This window comes from Schistocerca nitens, chromosome 7 (assembly GCF_023898315.1).
Source record: "Schistocerca nitens isolate TAMUIC-IGC-003100 chromosome 7, iqSchNite1.1, whole genome shotgun sequence".
In the NCBI taxonomy this organism is placed as follows: Eukaryota; Metazoa; Arthropoda; class Insecta; order Orthoptera; family Acrididae; genus Schistocerca; species Schistocerca nitens.
Genome location: NC_064620.1, coordinates 323,131,379 through 323,154,510, shown reverse-complemented (window position 1 = coordinate 323,154,510; position 23,132 = coordinate 323,131,379). Strand labels below are relative to the sequence as shown.

Sequence of the window (23,132 nt, the reverse complement as noted above, 5' to 3'; positions counted from 1 at the left end):
TGTCATATACGATCTACTTCATACCAAGAGAGGAGCGTTAGTATGAAAATCTGGATAACTGCACAACCAGTATACGAGTGGAAAAACATAATAACCAAATCGCAATATTTCCTTACATACCTACTGGAGATAATATTACTATGCATGAATCGCACAACCATAACGAGAGAACTCTCCATTTATAAAACAAAGGCGGCTCATTAGCTTGTCAGACATACAAAATTAAATAAAACAGCGTGGCCCGGAGTGAAGGCGAGTTCATCCGTGGAGCTGTTATGGCTACGGACCATCAGGAAACATTGAGCGGCCATGCAACAGAAGCGCCGATGGGCGGTTGCGTGCTTGGTCAACAGGTGGCGTAAGTGAGCCTTTACATCGATTATTAAACATTGTCTGAAATAGAAACATTGTATAACATGTGCAACTTTTCATACGTGTTGAAACCTCTGAGGAGATAATCGTCGTATATGTTCTCTAGTGTGTTGTCGTATGACACTTTTGACTTTAAACTTCTCATCAGGGGAAGGTTAGAAATCACTACTTCCGTCGCCTCTTCTCGTAATTGCCATATCACTACCACTTGCAGTGAGTTGTTCGTCATTATCATCACTAACATCGTAATTATGTGTTAGCGTTAAATTAGTATCTGTTTCTAACTAGTGACAATATTTTTGAACTACAATACATACGAGAAAACATGTGAATGATTCATCTTCTGCACCATTATTATCTTCACGAAGAGGAGTTCGTCGTAACATCATCTCAACCAATCGCAATACATAATCTTGGTTATTTATGAATCGCCGACCCACTTCACGCTTCACTACGCAAATAACTTCACAAAACGCAACTTCACGTACATATACTGCACCGTCTCTACTGTTCTCGACTGGCTTAGCGGCACGCGATGGTCCAGTGAAGCACGGCATACTCATCGGCATATGATGGGCGACAGCAAAGGTTCACAAATAAACGAATATCACCGGTACAGTAAGGGACCTTTAAATGATCTCTCACGAGATTTAGTGTAAATCTTCTTTTTGAGTCCAAGTACGAGGGGCGTTCAATAAGTAACGCAACACATTCTTTTCTCGGCCAATTTCGGTTGAAGAAAGGTGGAATTTGTTATGGGACATTGTGGAATATTCCCGCTTCAGCCACTATATTTTCAAGAAGTTCCGATAGGTGGCGGCGCTATACGTAGCCTTAAAAACGAGGTTTGTAACGGAGGTGCCGTTCCAAGTTTCTATCGGCGGATAAGGAGAGCATCGCAGATATGCGTAGCGTCTTGCGGAGACCTGGCAGTGAACTAAAGGAAGACTAGGCGTTGGGTGAGGTGTCTGTTACCATCGCAACAAGGTCGCGCAAACCTGTCCCATCTCCCGCCTGCCGGCCGGTCGCACACAGCTGTGACTCCTACAATGCTGAAACGTGCGGACACTCTCATTCGAGGTGATCGACGGATCACAATCAAACACCTCACTGCTCAAATGTCTCTCTCTTTTGGTAGTCCTGACACATTCATCCTCTAGTTCGGGTACTCAAAAATGCGTGTCCAATAGGTTCCACGCCGTCAAGGACCGTAAAGAGCAACGAAGAACCACCTGTGTGGAACTGCTTGCGCGTTACGAGGCTGATCGTGGCAATTTATTGTCGAAAATTGTCACTGTCCCCCACACCACCACCTCTCCAAAGAAAATGGTCAAAGCCGCACCCTCAGCCGGCAAAGTCATGGTGTCGGTCTTTTCTGACTCTGAATGGGTTATTCTATTTGATGTTTTCCATCGTAGTGCAAAGAATCTCTGAATTATTGTACTACCCTCAGGAAACTGAAGAAACTACTTCAATGTGTTCATCGCCACAAAAATGCAAACCAACTTCTCCTCCTCCATAATAACGCAAGGCCTCACACAAGTCTGCGCAACCGAGAGGAGCTCACAAAACTTCATTGGGCTGTTCTCCCTCACCCACTCTACAGTGCTGATGTTGCACCTTCCGACTTCCATCTGTTTGGTCCAATGGGGGATGCACTCAAGGAGAAGGCCATACATGAATTATTGGGAGGTTTTTGATGCAGCAGAACGTTAGTTCTGGCATCGACAGGTGGAATGGTACCATACAGGCACACAGGCCGTCCCAGTAAGGTTATGTAAGACAGACGCGCTGAACGGAGATTATGTTAACAAACAGGATTTTGTAGCTAAAAGAGTGGGGAATAATATGGTGCACTGGAGTCATGCATGAAACCAACCTGCTCTCACTAAAGAAATGTGGTGCATGTGTTATTGCACAGCTTTCGTCTTTCCTTGTGAGACCATTAAAGGGCCTTCACTAAGTACTTGGAGCACATCTCATGTAATTTTCGTTTGTATTTAACGTCCAAAGGAATACTTTCCGTAGAAAAGTCTCAAAGGATGCGCTGGATTGTTGAAGAGATGAGAAGGGAAAGAAATTTAGCGGGGAACATTCGGACGACATACGAGCAGCACGAGAACCGATTTATAGTAGGCGAGTGTTGCCTAGTCCAGCCTCGTAGGCCGCGGTGGCGCCAGAGAGACACGATGAGTGAGGTCAGCCGCGGGAAATCTCCCCGGTGGCTGGCGCCAGGCCACAATGCATGCGGCGCCAGTTCCATTGCCTGCATAACGCATGGCACGTGGCGTTCCCTGTGGGTTACCGTGTGCATCATAAATGAATGCCACACACACACACACACCCACACACACACACACACACACACACACGCACACACACACACACACAGGAACGTCCACAGAGCTCACATCTTACACTAATCTGAGTAGTCAAATGCCTTCTTGAGGAATTTTATGATACGAAGTTGAAAGTTCTGAATCACACGTTCTGCAGAGACTGCTTGATGATACAGATGTCTCAAGAACGTCCACACACTTCAACAAGACTATGCGCACAGGCAAGAAGTAGATACTCTAGCATATATTCTGTTTGTTGGTCGACGAGAACCTGCCCCGTCTGAATGATCTTTGACCACTTCAAAGTAAGTTTCCTCGAACAGAGGTTAGTGCCAAAAGAAATGTTTTTTTTCTGTTCGTGTAGTGTTGAGGAAATAATGCTGACACTAGGGCAATTTCTTCGTGGTCCTCCTCCGGCGACACGTAAGATACGTCTACGCTCATCTAAATAAAATGAATACAATGCATTTAGCCAGTCATGGACCATTTTAAAGGAGGGAAACAATCCTTATATTAAATTTGAATTAAAAACAGTGAATTAATAACACGCTCGGTGCTTGCGTGCTTTGTGATGCAAGAGCTTTGACGTCGATTTCTTCGAAAACGGAAACATAGTACCCCTTGCACAGGTGTTACTTTCGAATGGCCCCCCACTAAAATGCTGAAGTTCGGCGAAATCTTGAACAGCAGTGATGTAGTACGCCAACTTAGGAGAGTACGAACGTGATGGATTACCTCCTGGCGAATTATATGCTACGAGGATGCGGCAAAAAGTAAGTTACATGCTGTTATGGCAGATTTAAAACTCCTCACGCAGAGGCCATGAAGGCCCTAAGGTACGACTGGCCGCCGTGTCATCCTTAGCCACAGGCGTCACTGGATGCGGATATGGAGGGGCATGTGGTCAACACACCGCTCTTCAGGCCGTATGTCTGATTGCGAGAATGGAGCCGCTACTTCTCGATCAAGTAGCTCCTCAGTTTGCCTCACAAGGGCTGAGTGCACACCACTTGCCAACAGCGCTCGGCAGACCAGATGGTCACCCAGCCCGACAGCGCTTAACTTCGGTGATCTGACGGGAACCGGTATTACCACCGCGGTAAGGCCGTTGACCTGTTATGGCAGTCCAAGTAAAATTTATTGAAAGCTGCGTTACACTTCAAAATGACTCAGATGTCCGACATAATTATCGAAATCAGTCGCCAGTCTCGGTAACCAACGGTCGGAACGCTCTACCAGTCGTTAAATTCCTCGACGATAAAAATTGGCTCCATTGTCAATATGCTATTCGAGTGCATGTGTATGGAGTCCTCATCGTTGGAAAATCTGTGTACCCAGGTCTTCTTCCTCCATTGTGTGGACATTTTGCTCTGTTGTGTCGGTAGCCTCGCTTCCCTGTTAATATTACAAGAGTCTGTGCGGCCTTGGTAAAATTGTTGGTACCATTGCACTGCGCCTGGACTCGACACTGCATTTGGCGCACATACCATCAGAATTCCACGGTGAATTTGTGCACGATTTACACGCTTTGCCCACAAGAATCGTACTGTCTCGCGTACTTCAAAACTGTAGTACTTTTCTGAAGGCCGTGCCATTCCATTCGCACACGGCGCTGCGTCTGTTATCCGTACCGCAGCAGTATTGTGACTGCAAGACACGTGATACGTGTACACTGATGAGCCAAAACATTATGACCACCTGCTTGAGAGCTTGTTTGTCTGTCTTTGGAACGTTTGCCTGTCTTGAGAACGAAATACATCACTCATTCTGCGCATCAGGATATAAGTAGGCAGTTTAGGTTTTTATGTTGGTAACGTCACGTAGCGCTCTGTATGAAAATCACTGACTGTGCTGTGTGCAGTCTGTGGCTGGTTGGCATTGTTGGAATATTCGCTAGTGTAGTGTTTGGGCAGTTGGATGTGAACAGCGCGTAGCGTTGCGCAGTTGGAGGTGAGCCGCCAGCAGTGGTGGATGCGGGGACAGATGCCAGAGTTTTGAGAGCGGACGATATAGACGTGTGTCCGTCAGAAAGAGGAAATTTGTAAGACTGGATATCACGAACTGATATATATGATGACTTTTGAACATTATTAAGGTAAATACATTGTTCTCTATCAAAATCTTTCATTTGATATCTATGCCTATCAGTAGTTAGTGCCTTCCGTAGTTTTATTTAGCTGGCAGTATTGGCGCTCGCTGTATTGCAGCAGTTCGAGTAACGAATAGTTTTTTGAGGTGAGTGATTCATGAAAGGTGTAGGTTATTGTTACTCAGGGCCATTCTTTTGTAGGGATTATTGAAAGTCAGATTGCGTTGCGCTAAAAATATTGTGTGTCAATTTATTGATGATCAGAATAAGTAAAGAGAGAAATGTCTGAGTACGTTCAGCTGTCTCTGCATCAAATAACGTAGAAGTTTACCAGCACAGTCTTTCATAATTTTTCTAAGGGGACGTTTCAAGGAATCCGACAGTTTGTTGGTAGGTTTGAGGAGGTATGTACCATTAGGTGTTTATGAACAGATCACGTACTTCACGTAAATAATAGACCGCTGATTCGCATCCGCGGTGATGGTGCCTGATAACGACCGGGACGGATACCGTAAGATTTACATCAGGTGAATTTGGTAGCCGATACATCAGCTTGAGTTCACTATAGTGCTCCTCAAACCACTATAGCACGGTTCTGGCTCCGAGACACGGACAGTTATACAGCTAAAAGATTACATCATGCCGGCGGGATTGGCCGTGCGGTTCTAGGCGCTACAGTCTGGAGCCGAGCAACTGCCACGGTCGCAGGTTCGAATTCTGCCTCGGGCATGGATGTGTGTGCTGTCCTTAGGTTAGTTAGGTTTACTTACAAGGGAACCTCCCCATCGCACCCCCCTCAGATTTAGTTATAATTTGGCACAGTGGATAGGCCTTGAAAAACTGAACACAGATCAATCGAGAAAACAGGAAGAAGTTGTGTGGAACTATGAAAAAATAAGCAAAATATACAAACTGAGTAGTCCATGTGCAAGATAGGCAACATCAAGGATACTGTGAGCGAAGGAGCGCCGTGGTTAGCGTGAGCACCTGCGGAACGAGAGGTCCTTGGTTCAAGTCTTCCCTTGAGTGAAAAGTTTCATTCTTCATTTTCAGTTTGTGGCAAACTCTTATGTTTTCATCACTTTTTGGGAGTGATTGTCACATGCACAAGAAAACCTAAATCGGGCAAGGTAGAAGAATCTTTTTACCCATTCGCCAAGTGTACAAGTTAGGTGGGACGACAACATATTCCTGTCATGTGACGCACATGCCGTCACCAGTCTCGTATAGAATGTATCAGACGTACTTTCCTGTGGAGGAATCGGTTGACATATGACCTTGCGATCAAATGTTTTCGATTCCCATTGGAGGGGCACGTCCTTTCGTCTACTAATCGCACGGTCGCACGCTTTTGCGGTGCGGTAGCAAAGCACAGACACTAAACTTATTACAGTGAACAGAGACGTCAATGAACGAACGGACAGATCATAACTTTGCGAAAAGAAATAAAGTATAATTTTCACTCGAGCGAAGACTTGAACCAAGGACCTCTCGTTCCGCAGCTGCTCACGCTAACCACGGCACCACGGCGCTCTAGAGCCTACGCTATCCTTGATGTTGCCTATCTTGCACATGGACTACTCAGTTTGTATATTTTGCTTATTTTTTTCATAGTTCCACACAACTTCTTCCTGTTTTCTCGATTGATCTGTGTTCAGTTTTTCAAGGCCTATCCACTGTGCCAAATTATAACTAAATCTGAGGGGGGTGCGATGGGGAGGTTCCCTTGTTAGTGCTAAGTTCTAGGCGACTGATGACCTCAGTAGTTAAGTCGCATAGTGCTCAGAGCCATTTGAACCATTTGACTACATCATCGTCGGAGAAGACATCAAGCATGAAGGGATGCTCGTGGTTTGCAGCTGTCAGCGCCTCTTCGGTGGCTGCCACAGGTTCCAAGTAAGCGCAGGAGAATGTCTCTCATAGCATAATACTTTCCCCACTAGCCTGCGTCCGTGAGGCGTTGCACTTCTCTCGAGCCACTTCGATAATGGTGTTTATGGAGGCGATCATCGACCTCACCGAATGCCATCCTACAACAAACAGGAGCGAAAATGGGGTTCAGCCGAAGAGCCGACACGTTTCCATTGATCGACAGTCGAATTCCAATGGTTCTGTGCCCATTGTAACCTTAATTGGTGATGTCGTTGGGTCAACATGTGAATACGTAGCGGTGGTCTGCGGCTGCGCTCCGTGTTCAACGATGTACGATGAACGGTGTGCTCCGAAACACTTGTGCTTGTACCAGCATTGTGCTCTTTCGGAAGAGATGCCACAGATCACAAAGTATCTTACTTTACATAACAGAGAAGTCTCCGAACCACACGTTCTGTGAACAGTCGTGGGTGTCCAATCATTTATCGCTTAGTGGTAGTTTCACTGCCTTTCTACCTCTTTCCGTACATGCTAACGACAGTAGCACGTGAACATTCGACCAGTTTTTCGAGATACTCGTTCAAAGGCTCTGCATAATAATAATAATCTGCCCTCTGTCAAAGTGGATTATCTCAATGGATTTCTCCATTTGCAGTCCAAATCTTCGCTAGGGCGATCCCCCGTCCGCGTCTGTTCCGCCTAGATACTTTTGTTACTGCGTCACGTGCCGGCAACGTCACGAGACGGCATCCGACGTCGCAGTGGGCAGTGGTCAAAATGTTTTGGCTTATCAGTGTGTGTACTGTCTTCTGCGAACGTGCCATTCTTGTGTCACATGGTGAGTCGACGTATGCAGCTTACTTTCTTAAGTCCCCTCATCGTGCGCCAGTTAAGAGAGAAAGAACGTGCTGGAGTGCTTCCTGACGAAGTATACTATTAGTTGAAAATGGCTCCACAGCCGAAACTGGGAAGTAATGAAAGAAAAATTAAGGGACGTTCAAGTTCATCCTGCAGAAGCCACTGTGATATAATGTTATTCATACAACATGAGCTGATCGTGACACCTGTTGAAACAAAAATGAAATGATCGTGTAGCATTTATTGGCCGGGATATCCCATTCGGGGTTCGGCCGCCGTATTGCAAGTCTTTTTAGTTGACGCTACTTCGGCGACTTGCGTGTCAATGAGGATGAAAATGATAATGAAGGACACACAACAAAAATGTTTAATATTCACAGAATAACTAAAGTTACGTAACAACCTCCGTATCTAGTGTCGTGGTTGTGACATGTTCGTAATCTCGTAAGATAAAATGCAGAACCGTGCTCCACAAATCGGGTTTTTCAAGGTGTCCCACACGTGTTTTCGTCCACAACATGCCATGTAGCGCGAAGGTAACCAGCATAGGCTGCGTCTTGGAGAACAGGTTGTCTGCCCCAGCAGCAGGTCTCCAGCTCCCAGGGCGATAGCATCACACCTCCGTATCCGCCTGCTGCTCGTGGGAATGTGTTATAATTCACACATGACTACTTTACTGCGAGCTCCTTACAGAGCTCTGTGTGAGACCTCCACACACAGGATACGTTTAAGATGTTTCAGTAAATTATTCAGCCACGCCAGAACATTCTCTGCTGTGGAATAAACACTGCTGGAAGAAAATGCGACATCCACAAGGACAAGGCCACTTTATTGACAGCTAGCTGACAAACCCGGCGTTTCTCGGGTATTTACTTTGCCAATTTTCTATTAGAAACGAAAACAAAAAATTAACTACGTTAGTAGAGAAGTATCGAAAAACTTTCATTTCCACGCATTCGTGAAAACACCTTTTAAATTACGAAACAGTCGTACAAAGAAATATGCGTAATGTACAAATGAATAAATACACTATCCAAATTAAGAAACACGTTCCCGAACAATCTGATTTTGTAAACGTCTCTAAGGTAACGCCTCTTCATAGCTTTATACACTCCTGGAAATGGAAAAAAGAACACATTGACACCGGTGTGTCAGACCCACCATACTTGCTCCGGACACTGCGAGAGGGCTGTACAAGCAATGATCACACGCACGGCACAGCGGACACACCAGGAACCGCGGTGTTGGCCGTCGAATGGCGCTAGCTGCGCAGCATTTGTGCACCGCCGCCGTCAGTGTCAGCCAGTTTGCCGTGGCATACGGAGCTCCATCGCAGTCTTTAACACTGGTAGCATGCCGCGACAGCGTGGACGTGAACCGTATGTGCAGTTGACGGACATTGAGCGAGGGCGTATAGTGGGCATGCGGGAGGCCGGGTGGACGTACCGCCGAATTGCTCAACATGTGGGGCGTGAGGTCTCCACAGTACATCGATGTTGTCGCCAGTGGTCGGCGGAAGGTGCACGTGCCCGTCGACCTGGGACCGGACCGCAGCGACGCACGGATGCACGCCAAGACCGTAGGATCCTACGCAGTGCCGTAGGGGACCGCACCGCCACTTCCCAGCAAATTAGGGACACTGTTACTCCTGGGGTATCGGCGAGGACCATTCGCAACCGTCTCCATGAAGCTGGGCTACGGTCCCGCACACCGTTAGGCCGTCTTCCGCTCACGCCCCAACATCGTGCAGCCCGCCTCCAGTGGTGTCGCGACAGGCGTGAATGGAGGGACGAATGGAGTGTCGTCTTCAGCGATGAGAGTCGCTTCTGCCTTGGTGCCAATGATGGTCGTATGCGTGTTTGGCGCCGTGCAGATGAGCGCCACAATCAGGACTGCATACGACCGAGGCACACAGGGCCAACACCCGGCATCATGGTGTGGGGAGCGATCTCCTACACTGGCCGTACACCACTGGTGATCGTCGAGGGGACACTGAATAGTGCACGGTACATCCAAACCGTCATCGAACCCATCGTTCTACCATTCCTAGACCGGCAAGGGAACTTGCTGTTCCAACAGGACAATGCACGTCCGCATGTATCCCGTGCCACCCAACGTGCTCTAGAAGGTGTAAGTCAACTACCCTGGCCAGCAAGATCTCCGGATCTGTCCCCCATTGAGCATGTTTGGGACTGGATGAAGCGTCGTCTCACGCGGTCTGCACGTCCAGCACGAACGCTGGTCCAACTGAGGCGCCAGGTGGAAATGGCATGGCAAGCCGTTCCACAGGACTACATCCAGCATCTCTACGATCGTCTCCATGGTAGAATAGCAGCCTGCATTGCTGCGAAAGGTGGATATACACTGTACTAGTGCCGACATTGTGGATACTCTGTTGCCTGTGTCTATGTGCCTGTGGTTCTGTCAGTGTGATCATGTGATGTATCTGACCCCAGGAATGTGTCAATAAAGTTTCCCCTTCCTGGGACAATGAATTCACGGTGTTCTTATTTCAATTTCCAGGAGTGTAGATAACAATCGTCTTCGCCTACAGCTGTTTGCGCTTCGCGGTTGAAAGCTGCCAAATGTCAGCGATTTCCTTACTTGACTCGACCGTAGAAGTGTCGTAGCAGTAAAGAATAAATGTATTAGAACTCCATGGGTTATGCGCCATTTTCTCACGAATGTCATTATTTATGACGTCATATCTCCGTAACTACGCTAGGTAGGTGGTAGGGGATATGTGGAGCAAGGCATATGTATGCCTAGTTTGGTTTGTCCAGTGTTTACCAAGGAGATATGCAACACACACACACACAATGTAGATATATACATACAAAGATTTTTATAGTACGTATGGATTGATGTGACAGGTTGCTAATCATTGTAGGAGTGTACATAACCAAACTCCGTCCGAATAGGCCTCGGAAAGTCAAACGGTACCGACCGACCGCCGTGTCACCCTCAGACGATAGGCGTAGCCGGATGCAGATATGGAGGGGCATGTGGTCAGCACACCGCTCTCTGGCCCCTGTCAGCTTTCGTGACCGGAACCGCTACTTCTCAGTCAAATAGGTCCTCAATAATTCGTCTCACAAAAAGAGAGTGCACACCACTTGCCAACAGCGTTCGGCACACACGAACGGTCACCCGTCCAAGTGTTAAACAAGCCCGACAGCGCTTAACTTCGGTGATTTGACAGGAACCGGTGTTATTACTGCAACAAGACCGTTGGCCATTGTTGGCCTATATGTCAACAAATTCAGACCAAATGAAACACAAATATCTCAGTAAAGAGTGCCCCAACTGTCGCGTCAATGCACTGTAGCTCCCTCTGGCGGTAAAGCAGCCGTGTTTCCCGCTTGCAAGCGATCATAAGGGTACCGAATTCCATCCTGCAACGAAAGGTATTGAGCATCTTACGCCCTTTGTTGCCATTCGGCAAATGCTTTAGCAGGCTCTGGAGGACGAGTACGTTCCCACTTCACCATGTCCCACACGTTTTCAATTGAGAGCTCTGCTACTCTTGCTATCAGGGAAGTTGTTGCGCACCACGAAGAACACGTTGTCTAGCAGCATCCGTATGTGGACGTGCATTGTCCTGCTGAAAAATACATCATCTTCCTGTCGAAGAAATGGCAGTAACAACCCGTGCAATTTAACGGTCACTGGTTACCTACCCTGCAGAAACACCAAATGTGATCTCGAGCTGTAAATGATGACTTTCCAGTCAAGGAGGCCTGCGGTGGCACGTGGGAAAATACATTCCGGAATCGGCCGCTCACCAAGCGTACTGTACACATGTGTACGTCATCATTCGCGTACTGCCAGTACCTACTGTCATCGTTGAAGACAACGGAGCGCCATTCCAGTCTCCAGTCGACGGTTTCAAGACACCAGAGTAGCCGTGTTGGGCAGCGTCCTGATGCCAGTGGTAGTCCTGGCAGAGGCGCGTGTGATCTTAGTCCTGCTACAAGCAGAGTGTTTCCACTGTTCCTCGGTAACGCAACACTCGCAACAAGTACTCGAATTTCTTCGCTGGATGATGTTCGGTCGGCCACCTCAACCCGAACAATGTGCTGATGTTGACATGCGTCTGTACAGTGCGGACGTCCAGAACCTGGCCTACAGGTGAGGGAATGTGCCGCAGACCACTGCTGAAAGCAGCGACACATGATTGATACATGTTTTCCCACATGTGCAGCAGTCTGTTAAACTGAACACTCTTCATTTATATTGTGCAACAAACATGTTCGTTATAACATTGTTAACTAGATTTTAGGCAATGCACAGTATTATACACAATAAAATAATATGTATAATGCTGTCCACTGATTAAAGTTTAGTCGACAACGTTAAAAAACATGTTTTCGCACAACATAAATGAGGAGTGATCAGTTTAACAATTTCTCAGACAGTGTCAGGACCTCACAAAATTTAGCATTATAATCATTTAACCTGTAATATTGTGCATTTAATTAATTATTGTGATTAACATTGTCCATTGTGTAAATTGTAATCTCAACGTTGAGAAACAAGTCTGATGCACAACACTCCATGCAAGTGAATGTATCCTTACTTATACTGTAACCCAAAAACTAGTGTCCCTTTCAGATACTAATCAGTTATTTCCTGAAGATGGCCCAGTAAGCAGAAAACTAGCCTGAAATAATCAAAAATCAGTAGAACAAAAACAGTGTACTTGTTATTCAGCCTTAAGAAATATTTTATTTCTGTCTCAATTGCAAACTGTTTTTACTAACATATGACGGTTTTCAGTGCCTAAATCATCGTAATCAGGTATACCTGACTATAAGTATCACGTTAGTGTGGACTACACTATCATAAACAGCAGAGTACGAGACGAATTACACGCAGTCAAGCATTGTATATATTACGATCGTGGGTAAGGCACTGCAATAGATCTTACGTTAATAAAAATACTTCGTGATCTAAACAGAAAATTTTTGTACTGCTAACAGTTTTGTAATCGCTACATCCCAGTCACTATGTGATCATTTGAAATGATTATGCTTCTTACTGCCAACCAAAAATCTGCTACTGCCAACTACACAGCAGCAGCATGCCAGACAACGTACATCGTCGCAGCATTATACGCCATTGTCTTCTCTTTTGAAATGGAATTTTTATTTATTTCGGCTGTTTGTATGTCAGGGGTACGGAAAATAAATTACCATTAATTAGGTTAGAGCTAAAAGGCTTGTCAGGCACTTTTAAAATTACGTGCACACTCTGTTGTGAGAGAAATTTTTTTTAGCGTAAAAGCTTATGAAACGGAAAGAGAGAAATCCAATTACTACATGCCTTGATGAATCTCTCTGTCGGGTCGCTGAGAACGTATTCTGAAAACGTTTGACGGATGATTCTATCTCTGTGTCCATTAAGAGTGCATTACTGGTACCGTAGCTATTGGCATCATTAACAGAAAGCTTAGCGTTTCAGGACAATCGGCAGACAACGCAACACTGACGGGGTACATATCTTCGGCTGCGATTCATACGTCTTTCCAGGATCAACACAGCCGTCGTGCGTGCCCAAATGAGAGACAACCTTTTCGTCCCAAGGAAAAAAATGGCTGCTGAGATTGCAGGCAGCAACAAATGTTCTGATATCAGCACGCCACCCACGCTAGCGGTCCGTTGATGGGACAAGTCGTTTGTGGATTTCATTTCCAACTGGAAACAAATGACCCAGTTGTTCCGTAAAAGCTGGTAGTTGTTTGCTGTTTCTCGTTCTGCCGTTGCCTTTCTGTCAGAACTCAGGAGCCAACCGCAGAAAAGCTATACGAAGTGTAGTCTACTTTGGAGCGCGAATTGTTTCGTACATGACAGTCCACAAATGTTGCTACTCGTATCTAGATGTAGGGGTGCTTGGTGGACAACATTTTACGTAACAAATTACGTCATGAAACAATGCGCTTGTCATTAAAGTCCGAAAGGGCAATTACATGCAATTTACAACTTATAAGAGATTTCCTCCCAGTACATATCTACAATATGGTGGAAAACAGGTAGAAGAGGTGGACGGTGTTAACTTCTTGGCATTACTACTCGATAATAAATAAACTGGGAGGAGTTTACCAAAGAGATGCCGAGACGCCTAAAATATTCCTTACTTGATATTGCGGAAGTTTTCAAAGGTAAACGATACAAAAATAAAAAGTTATCGTACTTTGGTTACTTTCTTTTCATAACGTCATGCATGGTGATTTTGTAGGATAATTAATTAAGCCAAGGTAAAGTTTTACGAGTCGAAAAGCGTGTTATACGAATTATTTGAGGTCCGCAAACAATTACGTCTTGCTTTTATAAATAATACATCTGTTTTTCAAACCAACATGTTGGTTCATGGAATCAGTACTAGGATTAAAATTAATCTCCATAAAGTCACTCACTTTGGTCCGGAAATGTGTCCATTATTCAGCAACACTGATTTTTGATAACTTGCTAGCAACCATAAAAAATCAAGTAACTAAAAATTTCATTTCTTGGCTTTCGTGGTTTCCTTTCTTCAGTAACGTAGGAAAAATACAAGTAACCAATAATAATAATAACTAGTATACTAATGACATTATTTTCACGTATATAACGCGGTTTGAAGAATATCGTACCTTACCCGTTACAATAGAGAATTATTTTTGTTATAATCTGCAGATCCTTGTATCAGATAAAGCTTGACTGAAGAAAAATTCATTCATTCGTTCTCTCGAAAACTGCAATTCCGACGATAATCTGTCAAACATGCTGTATACTGGTGAAATTCAAATCCACTTTCATTTATCTCTGCATTAACGATCTCGAACATTATGAAAAACAGCAAGATTTTTCTACTAGTTGAATAGAAATAGAGGTGTATACAATGCATTTGAACTTCTGAAAATAGAGTTTTTCAGTTTAGAACCAAATATGGCGTGAAATTAACGTCCAACTCAGAACGCTTTTATTTTCTTGGTATTGTACGAGTTAAAATGTATCACCTTACTAGCAGACAACAGCAGACTGACAATTGCGTCATGTGAATTACGTTACAGATTCGTTTTGATCCTCTTTCCTTTTAATTGCAATTAATGCAACTTGAAAATCACAGTTTCGAAATAGTCGTCGGCAGAATCTTCGCTCTATCGCTGGTAATCTCTTCAGTCGTGGCAGTGGACAGTACAGCGTCTCAGGCCGAAGCCGCGAAGACTCTACCATCGGTGTATTGCGTCGCCGTTAACCTCGACATGAAACTAAATGTAACAACCATACATGCAATAGAAGTTTTAATAGGATATAGGGTGTATTTTTCCCTCTTCTTCTGCTGACGTATATTTTGTAGGGTTTGTGGTGGGTATTATACCAGCACTAGCGGGAAGTCACGTCCCTGGCCGATATAAGTGGACAGTATTTTTCCGACCCTAATACACCGTCAGGTGAAAGTAGTATTACCTTTATCCTCTCTTCTCAGAGTAATTGTTTGGTGGTCCGGATCCTTCCTTGCCACCTCCCTGTCGATCCAACTGCGGTGAAGATTCCTGGAATGCTTCCGCAAGTTCTTTCTACTGCGCTACTAAATAAATAGCCACACTTCTCACAAATAAGGGTATATTTTGCCCAACATTTACACAATTTCTTTTAACAACACAACAAACAATTGCTACGGTATTACCACTCTCTTGAGTACATTCAAAAACGTCCGTACATGCGTACTTTAGGACCTGAGAGAGCAAACCAGATAAACAACTACTGCTGTTCAGTTGTTCATTACGCCCTTGTTGGTGCGTCGTTTACTCAACGGCTCTCGGACTCGGGCACTTGCTGCACCATGGCCCAAATGGCTCCCGGAGGACCAGTGGTTGCAATACCACTTTTACTGGTCTCCCTCTCGCCGGCTCCACCACTGCTCCACATTCACTGCATACAAGAAAGGAAAACATACAGTTTCCTTTTCTCACCACATTTATCCTTATTTAACTTACTCACAGGCATCTCCTGTCGACGGCTTTCCAATGGTGTGTTGGGATGTTTACAAATATCCCAAAACACTACAAATACAAATAAACTGTATTGACATGCGCCAACGGTCTTGCCGTAATGGTAACACCGGTTCCCGTCAGATCACCGAAGTTAAGCGCTGTCGGGCTGGGCAAGCACTTGGATGGGTGACCATCCGGTCTGCCGAGCACTGTTGGCAAGTGGGGTGCGCTCAGTCCTTGTGAGGCAAACTGAGGAGCCGATTGATTGAGAAGTAGCGGCTCCGGTCTCGGAACCTAACATACGGCCTGGAGAGCGGTGTGTTCACTACATGCCCCTCCATATGTGCATCCAGTGACACCTGTGGGCTGAGGATGTAACGGCGATCGTTCAGTACCGTTGGGTCTTCATGGCCTGCTCGGGAGGAGAGTATTGACATGCATTAATTTTAATTACGTTGCCTTCTCACCTGTATTTGCTAAAGCGGTAAGAACAGCGGTGTGACCGTTCCCGATAGTCTGTTAAACCACTTAAGGGACAACTATTAGTTTTCTGAGGAAATATTATGCAAAAGTAATATTAGAACGTAAGCAGCAGCCACGAATGAGTAACCTGTGAAGTGTAACATTCTCTCCATCTTTGCTTTTGCTTCCATTCTTACTGCTGCAATTGAAAGCAGCACACGAATGAACTATGTTCACACAACGTTGCTCTACAAGTCGCGGAGTCCTTCCTGCTCAATAGAGAACGCTATACCAGCGTTGCACCAGTGTTGCACAGTGGACACACCGCCCCCTGCCCCGTTTAACTGAGGGGGATGAGGCCCACCTTGCGGTTTCTTATCATGTTTCTGCCAGGACCCATTGCAATTACGCTCCATATGACCACAACATCTGCATTTGCTTCACTGCACTTCCTTGCAATCGCATCTAATGTTTCCCATCCGACCACATCTGAAACATTTTATTTCTGCATTAAATACTGTTTTCCTGCCCCTCGTCTTTGTTACTGCCTCAACTTCCTATAACGCCACAGCGATTCTGACTGCCTCATTGAGAGTCTTAGGGAATTCTATCCTAATCTTGGGGGAGATTTCGGGTTGTATTCCCCGCGAAAATTCGTCTAGTGCCCTCTGCTCAGCTTCCTGCAGAATGGCTTCATTAACCCTATCTGAATCCGTTAGCTCATAGGTATCAACATTAATTTTTCGAATTCGGTCTACATAAGTTTTTATTGATTCCCTATTCCTTTGATACATTCTATTCAATTGTTCCCGATAATATCTAGACGTATTTTGCCTTCGATATCTTTCATCTTTTTAGAGATTTCGAACTCCAATAACGTGGAAGAAGAGGTAAGCCACTATGGCGCGGGGCAATAGATACGTTGTTACAGCGTTTAACCCGCGAATTGGAGCAACACCGCATGAGCAGGAGTGCGAGGATTGTCGTTGGTGGGCTTTCGAAGAGCGTGAACATATTACGTATACCGTGGTATGGATGGATAGAGCCAGTTGACGGTTTTCTGAGGCTCATGTTGGAGACAGAAATGAGTAATAGCTTACCGTTGCGGGTAGAATCGAAGGACATGTATTTGTTTATCGTGGTGAAATATAAAGTTCCAGTGTGAAATTTAGAACAATAATCGTGGCACTTAGTAGAGAGTTGCGTGTGATGGGTTTACCGCAATCAATCTTAGAACAATAAATAACCATTCTTTTTACGTTGACTGTATTTCAACGTTATGAAACAGAAAAATTTATCAACCGTATTCGTATAAAGCCATCCCGAAGAAAGGAGAGAAATCTGAGTTGTGAAAGAACAATAGTGATTGATAACTATCAACAACGACCAGTAGTACAAAGTCGAAGCGGTAATGGAAGTCAGTTTACTATCATGAACACTAGTTAAAAAATATCTTATAGAAATACATGTGACGGGGGAATATCACCAGAGAGGATAGTAGTAAAGCAGACAAGAGACGAAACGACGCCTTATACTGTGTATTAAAAAAACTCTACTTCACCTATTTCATTGTTTGAGGAGACTATTTTTATAGCTTGTGGGTTCTGTGAGAAAAGTACTGCAGCCGTATTTTCTTAGTTCTTCAATTCGAGTCTGACGTTTGTATTCCTGAGCAGTAACGCACAACAGATTCGACTCCTACTGTTTCCTTTGTGTTACATCTGTCAATTTACTTAAGTGCGAGAACAAATCTCCCTGGGAATTTCCTGCTGTCTTTCTTCGGTAAATACTGCTAGTTTCCGATCCACACAGTCAACGTTAGTTTTCCGGCCAGTGCTAGAGCAACGGAAGAGCGACTTTTTATTTCATTTGTCGCGTGCCTCGCGTACGAATATACTCGTATTTGTTGCCGTTTCATTTTCCTATTCTGGATGTAACGAGGTTAATCAAGTGTTCCTTGACGTCAGAAAACTGCAGCTGAATCCTTGCTTAAGAAGAGGAGCTGTTGCTACTGTGCTGTAGACATCCATCGTAATAACCGTTTCTTCGTTTCAGTCTTTTTATAAAAGAAACATTTCGAGGCGTAACAGTGGACTACTATTGAAATATTGAGGTAAGGCTCATGTAAACTCGTAAGTGCAATATTGAGAATTGTGTACGCAATTACTGGGTATTGTTAGGTTAAGTTTATTTCATCTTCAGCGTGTCCCAGGAGGAATGGTCAATTTTCAGCGATATGATAGGATCGTTCGAAGCAAAAAAGTCCAGTAAACATGGGGTCTAAAACGCATACCTTGAGAGATATTAGAACTTCATTAATAAACTTTCCATACATCGTGTTAAAATTTTGTTGTAAACAAACGAAAATCAAAACGTGGTGCATCTATTTCAGAGCATATTCATACCATTTCTACATTGAATAGTATTCGAGTTTGAGGAGATGAATGGTGTGTAAAATTATGCGCGTGTTGCCTGCCGAACGTGCCAACCGTACTCCGAACCACCAAGTCCACCAAGTATTGCTGCGTAAGTGTCAGCCCTTAAGCTGCGTTTAAAATGGCCATATTTTATGGCAAGTTGTCACTGTAATAGTTTTGTCGTCAACATCGCTGAAATGTGGCTGCAATACCCGGCAATATTGGCGTATGGGCGAGGAAATAATGATGACGGAGCAGCTGTTGCAGGTAGTTACAGAAGTATTGCCAGCGGTCTCCATCAAAGGTGGAGAATATTTCGTGTAGCGAAGCCATGTCTGAACTTGTCTGTTAATGCTTCCCTCTCATTCTCAGCTTTCCTTCGTCTTTCCCACGCCGACAGCACTGCATAATCTGAGCTATGGAGCAATATTATATCATTTCAGTTCTAAACATGACGAGCGCAACTAGAGGCCCTAGATTTTTTTTGTTATCTACAGAAATTTAATAGTGGGTAGGCGAGAGCACCAGGAATTTCATAAATATCATACTTCTACAAACGTAATTATGGAACATAAAATATCAAATAATATATACAAAAACAGCGACTTTAAAATGAGCATTGTTGACATAGTGAAAGTTCTGAAATAGTGAGCCATAATTATATTCCACGCATGTTGTGAAGACTTCACGACTTTTTTAAAGTCTTATCACGCTTTTTTTTGTGTTGGGAGGCAGCAACTTACAAACCGTCTTTTCTAACTTCGTAGTTCTGTCTTTCAGCTGGTGAACTACTACAAAATATTAACATAAAAGCTTGATTGTTATTTCAAAATACCTTAATTAAATCCTCGGCGTTCTTCCACCAAAACGTAGCAAATGTTTGGTGCCAGGAGGCATATTGATAAGTACGCTTTAAACAGGTACCTCATATCCCTGTATTTATCGCCGGTAACTAGTGAGTGATTGTAACTGGTGTACAGTCCTTCTTATCAGTATCGGTCTTAACAATTTCCGAAGGAATTGGTTTTACGAAATATACAAAACAGTGTTTTAGCATTCAGGAAGAAAGGTATGTCCCCAGTATGAGTTCACGAGTTAAGTTTCAGAAGCAGTTCACTTGCCTGAAAAAAAAAAAAAAAAGAAAAAAAAATCCACAATACCCGATTTATCTTTCTGTTCCTAATATCTTTCCTTATAGATTGAAAATGCAGGGGAGATACATTCATTTCCGCTGTGTTGCAGACTCGTCCGGAAACGTATTCCTGCAAACATTGCCCGGCAACAGTGGTCGGCAGTGTTGTCGAACACGTGGCTGCAGTTTGTGTGGCAGGAACATTTTCGGGTTATATTGTCGGCAATAGGCAATTTGTATGGCCTGTGGGAATACACCTTAACCCTTTCACTACCAGTTCTCTTTTTCAGGGTGATGTGATATGATATGATACGAAAAATGCATTCCCCGCCGTTTAGTTTTCCAATGCAGGGAGTAATGTGACGTCCATGGTTATCATAAGATGTTCCAAGGTTTCAGAAGAAAACTGCACAAAAACTACAAGAAATACGAAGAACAGAAACACGTCAGTGGTACCATATCTCCAATTTTTTAACTCACATTACAGTTGATCAATATGGGCACCGTTTGCGGCGCTATGAACGTCAATACGTACATGTAATTCACTGCCACAAATTTTCCGGGTAGGCGCGACAGCAGCCTGCTTTTCAAATGTATTCATTTTGTTGCCTAGCTGCAGGCGCTAACTAATTCGGTGCAACAATATGGAACTGACCGTAGCAGAGGGTTAACAATGAAGCTTGAAGACAGCACAACCTACAGGTGCAAACCGTAATTATAAGACTCCTGCAAACCAATAGCAGACTTCCATTCACCGGAGGCATATAGATACATAGCAGCAAATTCCGAACGGTTCTCTGACAACTTATCGTGGGAAACATACGCTACTGAACGAAAAGTATCCGGACATCTCTATGTGATGCGGAATTGCCCACTGGATGCCGCCATAGGCGGATAGGTATAGAAGGAGACGGGGAGTATCTGTGTTGTCACTAGAAAACCCGTAACAGAAAATGGGTTGGACAGGAGTGTTGGGCGACTTCTACATCTACTCGTAGGTCGTAATTTGCAAGCCACGTAACGGAGAACGGCCTACTTCCGGTATTACTAACTGATCTCCCCTTTCCTGTTCCACTCGCGAATGCCGCGTTGAAAGGATGTTATATTTGTCGCTAATCTTCTGTATTAGTTCTAACTTCCCGTATTTTCTCGTCGCGGTCTTTTCGTGAGATGTACGTGGGAGGAAGTAGTATGTTGTCCGGCTGTTCTCGAAAAGTGCTAACTCGCAGTTTCAATGGTAAGCCTATTCGTAATGAACAACGCTTCTCTTGTAGCGTCTGCCACTGGATTTTGTTGGGCATCATCTCTGTAAAGGACTCGCGCCGAGCAAGTGAACCAGTGATGCTCGCCGCACTTCATTGGATTTCTGTATCTCTTCTATCAGGCCTACCTGCTAAAGAACTTTGAACGTAGACTAGTCATTAGGTGTCACCAGGGAATAAATCCATCGGTGACATTTCAGGCCTTCTGAAGCTGCCCAAGTCGACTGTTGGTTCTATGACTGTGAAATGAAAGAAATCAGAAAATGGCTCTGAGCAATATGGGACTTAACATCTATGGTCATCAGTCCCATAGAACTTAGAACTACTTAAACCTAACTAACCTAAGGACATCAAACAACACCCAGTCATCACGAGGCAGTGAAAATCCCTGACCCCGCCGGGAATCGAACCCGGGAACCCGGGAGTGGGAAGCGGGAACGCTACCGCACGACCACGAGCTGCGGACGAAAGAAATCAGAACAATGGCGGACAGCGACCGTCGAGGATTGTGGAGCGAAGTTGTTACATATCGCACGAAAGCAGTTGAAGAACCACGCGTGAGTTCCAGAGTGCTATCATCAGTCGAGCCAGCACAATCACCAAGCACTGGGAGTTAAAAATAACGGGATCCAGTGGTGGAGCAGCTCGTTATAAGCCACACATTTATGCAGTCAGTGCTAAAGCCACACTGGAGGCAACGTAAAGGGCGACGCCTCTGGTCAGTGGACGGCTGGAAACGAGTGACTTCGAGCGCTGAATCACAGGATACCCTATAGCAACTCGATGGAAGGGTTGGGTTTTGCAGAATTCTGGGAGAACGTTAGCTTCAGTCATGTGTAATGCCGACAGTGAAGTACGAAGGAGGTGCTATTACGGTATTTGGCTGGTGTTCGTGGCTAGGGTGTAGTCCACGTATTGCGCTTAAGAAAACGCTACATGCAGAAGATTATGATTTGACAGCATGCAGTGCTGTGTATAGTACAGGAACATTCTGAGACGATCCAGTATGAGATTTTCTCTCTGCAGCGGACTGTCCGCTAATATGAAACTTCCTGGCAGATTAAAACTGTGTGCCGAACCGAGACTCGAACTCTGGACCTTTGCCTTTCGTGGGCAAGTGCTCTACCATCTGAGCTACCCAAGCACGACTCACGACCCGTCCTCACAGCTTCAATTCTGCCAGTACCTTGTCTCCTTCTTTCCAAACTTCACAGAAGCTCTTCTGCGAACCTTGCAGAACTAGCACTCCTGGAAGAAAGGATATTGCGGAGACATGGCTTAGCCACAGCCTGGGGGATGTTTCCAGAATGTGATTTTCGCTCTGCAGCGAAGTGTGCGCTAATATGAAACTTGGAAAGTAGCACTCTCCCGCGAAAGGCAAAGGTGACGAGTTCGAGTCTCGGTCCAGCACACAGTTTTAATCTGCCAGGAAGTTTCATTCTGAGACGATCTCTGTATCAGCACCACAGTGCAGCTTGTAATAAAGCAGCACTTGCCAGGCAATAGTTTGTGGACAATAACATCCCCTGCCGGCAGGTGTGGCCGAGCAGTTCTAGGAGCTTCAGTATGGAACCGCGCGGCCGCAACGGGCGCAGGTTCGAATTATGCCTCGGGCATGGATGTGTGTGTAATGTCCTTAGGTTAGTTAGGTTTAAGTAGTTCTAGGGGACTGAGGACCTCATAAGTCCCATAATGCTCAGAGCCATTTGAATCATTTGAATGACATCCTCGAGATGAACTGGTCTGAACCCAATGGAATACCTTTGGGATGATTTAGAACGTCGACTTCGGTCAAGATCCTAGAGTCCAGCCTCGTCTGGATCCCACCTTGAGGAAGAACGTGCTGCCATTCCTCCACATTTAATCAGACACCTCACTGAAAGTGCCCCCAGCAGACTTAAGGGTGGTAGGTCGTGAAACGGGCCGACTTGGAGCAGGAGAGGCACCACAGGACATTTTAATTTGCACTGTCTATACTTTTACAAATAAATTAATAGAACTTTGTCAGCATGACCAGGAAGGATTCAGGATTCACCCTCATAGCAGAGCAAGTTCAAAAACATAACAAAACAATTTTTTTTTACATGTGAAATTTCATCATTTTTTCACTTGGTATTGGCTGCATTTGTTGCTGTAGGTACACTTTTCTTCATAAGTAAGAGAGATTCTTCGATGAATTTTGCTCAGCATACAAACCATACTTACAGGTGTATGAAACTCTACAATTTCCCAAATCTGTTAAAAACTGTGGTAAAAATTGAGATAATTAACTATAAAATTTGAGTTTTCTCTAAACACGATGTTTAAAACGTAACAGCCCATTTATTTTTCGATAGATTAAATATATTCTAGAG

General features: G+C 44.7%; 1 protein-coding gene and 1 pseudogene across 1 annotated transcript in view; both read left to right on the top strand.

Moving 5' to 3' along the window:
- LOC126195600 (kinesin-like protein KIF26B) overlaps positions 1-23,132 on the top strand; it is a 279,531-nt gene that overhangs the window by 9,725 nt on the left and 246,674 nt on the right. The window lies entirely within an intron of this gene.
- Positions 15,606-15,723, top strand: LOC126195950 (5S ribosomal RNA; annotated as a pseudogene).